Source organism: Atractosteus spatula, chromosome 14 (genome assembly GCF_055471065.1).
Source record: "Atractosteus spatula isolate fAtrSpa1 chromosome 14, fAtrSpa1.hap1, whole genome shotgun sequence".
NCBI lineage: Eukaryota > Metazoa > Chordata > Actinopteri > Semionotiformes > Lepisosteidae > Atractosteus > Atractosteus spatula.
Genome location: NC_142719.1, coordinates 604025 through 608309, shown reverse-complemented (window position 1 = coordinate 608309; position 4285 = coordinate 604025). Strand labels below are relative to the sequence as shown.

General features: G+C 51.4%; 1 pseudogene; it reads right to left on the bottom strand.

The window, feature by feature from the left end:
- Positions 1-1875: 1875 nt before the first annotated feature.
- LOC148820339 (antizyme inhibitor 2-like) lies at positions 1876-4285 on the bottom strand (annotated as a pseudogene).

The window sequence follows — 4285 nt, the reverse complement described above, 5'->3', positions numbered from 1 at the left end:
CTCCCTCTCCCGTCACCCTCCTCCTCCTCTCTCTCTCTCTCCCTGCCCCGTCACCCTCCTCCTCCTCTCTCTCCCTCTCCCATCACCCTCCTCCTCCTCTCTCCCTCTCCCGTCACCCTCCTCCTCCTCTCTCTCCCTCTCCCTGCCCCGTCACCCTCCTCCTCTTGCAGATTCAAAGAGCTTGGCACAGCCGAATAATTACACGGCTGCCATAAAAGCGTATACAATTAACACAGCAAAAACACTGGACATTTACATACAACACATAAAACATTATCGAGAGACAGACACACTGTTCCTCAGGCTGGGACTGGAGATCACACACTGTAGTATTATTATTGAGAGACAGGCTCACTGTCTGTTCCTCAGGCTGGGACAGGAGATCACACACTGTATTATTATTATTGAGAGACAGGCTCACTGTATGTTCCTCAGGCTGGGACTGGAGATCACACACTGTATTATTATTATTGAGAGACAGGCTCACTGTTCCTCAGGCTGGGACAGGAGATCACACACTGTAGTATTATTATTGAGAGACAGGCTCACTGTCTGTTCCTCAGGCTGGGACAGGAGATCACACAGTATTATTATTATTGAGAGACAGGCTCACTGTCTGTTCCTCAGGCTGGGACAGGAGATCACACACTGTATTATTATTATTGAGAGACAGGCTCACTGTTCCTCAGGCTGGGACAGGAGATCACACACTGTATTATTATTATTGAGAGACAGGCTCACTGTTCCTCAGGCTGGGACTGGAGATCACACACTGTAGTATTATTATTGAGAGACAGGCTCACTGTATGTTCCTCAGGATGGGACAGGAGATCACACACTGTATTATTATGGAACACGTAATAGGTTTATTACTTGTTCCTTTGCAGCCTACGCATGCTGACGCAGCTACCCACCTGAACTACCACTGTATTATTATTATTATTATTATTATTGAGAGACAGGCTCACTGTATGTTCCTCAGGATGGGACAGGAGATCACACACTGTATTATTATTATTGAGAGACAGGCTCACTGTCTGTTCCTCAGGCTGGGACAGGAGATCACACACTGTATTATTATTATTGAGAGACAGACACACTGTCTGTTCCTCAGGCTGGGACTGGAGATCACACACTGTATTATTATTATTGAGAGACAGGCTCACTGTCTGTTCCTCAGGCTGGGGCAGGAGATCACACATTGTATTATTATTATTGAGAGACAGGCTCACTGTCTGTTCCTCAGGCTGGGACTGGAGATCACACACTGTATTATTATTATTGAGAGACAGGCTCACTGTCAGTTCCTCAGGCTGGGACAGGAGATCACACACTGGGCTAAAGCCCTTTTGGAGTTCCACCTCCAGTGGGATTGGGAGCCTTTCTGATTGTGGCAAGTGTGGGGATTCTGGAATGAGGTGTGTTATTTTGGGGAAGAGTGTTTGACCAATCTCAAAGTATTTCTCACGGTGCAGCAGAAAGTGCATCTCGATCCCTGCTTCTATCTCTCTGTCCATGTGGTCATGAGGGATCGACCGGTACCTCCTGTCACCTCTCCCTGCCTGTCTGGTTCCACTCTCTGTCCTTCCTGGGTCTGCGGCCTCCTCTGCTTCTCTGCTTCCCCTCCCAGCATCCATGAACCAAGCCTCTCTCCCAGCTGAACACAAAGTGATCACCAAGGCAGCACCAAGAATTTTACGTCAGTAAGAATTTTAATCTTGTGCAGCACCTGTCATGAGACATGATCTCAGGGCACTTTACTGTGAAAGAACACACAGACGAACACAGCAAACTGAACAGAATCAAGAGCTCCATTTCAAGATTGGAACATCCTGACTGACTTCTCAGCCGGGTACAAGCTCCAGGACTGCGGGCTCATATGTTACGCTCTTCCCCAGCTTTCTGCAGGTATTCCCTGGAAATAAAAGAACGGGATTAGCACACGAGCAGGACCGCACTGGGCAGAAGACCCCCTCTGGACACATTCAACTGATCCTGCCCGGCTTGTTCTGCTGGTGGGAGGGGACTCACCACAGCAGTCTGGGCACCGTGTAGAGGACAGGGGGAGGGCCGAACCCGTTGAAGTGCGAGGCCATGGATATGGAGTAGGCCCCATGGTCGAAGAACAGCAGCCAGTCTCCCAGCTCCAGCTCCGGCAGCAGCCAGTCTCTGCCAATCAGGTCAAGAGGGGAGCAGGTGGGACCCCAGATTGTGCAGACCTGCAGGGCCTGGCTGTCGTGCTTCTGTAGGAAGAGAGGAGACCACAGTCAGCTGTCTGTGAAAAGGGCAATGAAAATCTGTTTCTTGCATTAAGAGTGATAAGTAAAACTAGACAGTTCTACTGCTCACAGTTGTGTAATAACTGTTGTTATACTATACAGCCCACTATAACACCAGTAAAATAATTAAAGCTACACTACTAAGCTCAGGGCCTCAGGGCTGACAGAAGGTTCATGCTGAAAGCCTGCAAAAACACTCACTTTCATTGCGCAGGGCTGAATGTACCTGCCACCATCTAAGTGAATAAAGTTAAAGGAGCCGTGGAATCCATCACTGATGTAATAAAACATCTTCTTCTCCACTGGAAAAGAAGTACAGAGAAAAAAGGAAAAACAGGAAATGTAAAGCAGAGTTTTTCACAAAAGGAGAACTGGACAACTTGCAAAGCTCCGTGCTCCTCTACGGACGACATGTTTGTCCCCTCACATGGACTCCAGCTGCTCGTTCCCTACTGGGAAGTAGAAACCTAACCCTCTGGACAGGCTCACCCCTAGCGGACTCTGGGCTTGGGGTGACCTCCTTCTTCCCAATCACGCTGGCCGCCAGAGTGAAGGCCGATGTCACGTAGTACCGGCCTGGCTCGGCGATGACCTCCACCCCACTGCCTGCTGGGAAGTGGAGCTCCAGGGCTGCGTTGATCACCACAGCAAGCTGAGGAGGAAGGAGGGAACACAGAGCACTGATTCCTGAAGGCTGCTGGAGACCCATGGGCCCTGCAGATCAGACTGTACTGCAGTGTCTCTGGTCTCTGTGCTGTACAGGACCATCTCAGTGTGGCTCAGGACTGACCCACTGCAGTGCAGCAGTGTTGAGACTGTCCCTACCTCCTCCAGAGTGACCCCTGTGTGGTCAATCCCAGGGAAGCCGCCCCCGATGTCCAGCAGTGTCATGCTGTGTCCCAGCTGCTGTCCCAGATTGAAGACAGAGCGGGCATCTGCGATGGCCAGGCTGAAGGCCTGTGGGTCCTGGCAGCCACTGCCCACGTGGAAGCTGGGGCACAAATAGGAGCCATTTCTTACTTGAATTGAGCTGCAGCAGCTATAAGGGTATTATCCCCCACCACAGTGCTGGGACACTTCTTACCTCACCCCAACCACCCTAACCCCCAGCTCCCTGGCGATCTCCAGCAGACATCGGCTCTCCCACAGAGGCACCCCAAACTTGTCCTTCAGGGACACAACGCAGCTGGATCATGGACGCTGATCCTCAGCAGCATCCTGAAACAAGACACAGGGAGGATGTCTCTCAGCAGCTGGAGACGCCCGCCACCGCAGGAGCTTCTACTGCGTCAGGAGTCTCCCCAGGAGCTCACGGGGATCGGAACCGCCTACAGAATCAAGGACAGCGCTGACACTGAGAGACTCTGAGCCCTTTGATTCTGACACTGTGAGATAACAGGAGGCATTAACATGGCTGGAATGCGTACAGATTCTCAGTCTCACAGCTTGACTGTGACAGTGCTTGTCATTCATTTAAAACTAGAACCGCTTCAGGTACAGTTTGTGTGTAAACACTGAACCTGAAGCAAATCTAGTTTAAATATTTCTCCCACTCCTGGCTGTGCAGCCAAATTAACCCAAATCAGGTCATTGAAAAAACAGCTCCTGTGTTGTTCTAAATAAGCCTGCAGCTAGAATGATCTGGAGTTTCAAATCCTGTCAAACAGGACAGTCCTGCCACTCCTGCCGGTAACTCAGTAGCTTAGCATACCAGTAACCCAGTCCCCGAGTTTATTCCCAGACCACCAGATCCCCAGTACTGTCCCCTAGTCCTTCCAGACCCCCCAGTCCCCCCAGACCCCTCACACCCCCGTCCCCCAGTCTCCTCAGTCCCTCAAGTCTCCCCAGTCCTCCCAGTGTCCCCAGTCCCCAGTTACCCGGCTGGCGCAGTCAAAGCCGGCCCCCAGCTGTGCCAGTGTCCACAGCACTCCCGGGCTGCTGTTGCACTTGACGGCGTAGAAGGGGCGCACGCGGGGCAGGGCAGCGTTTTCCAGTTCCTCAGTCAT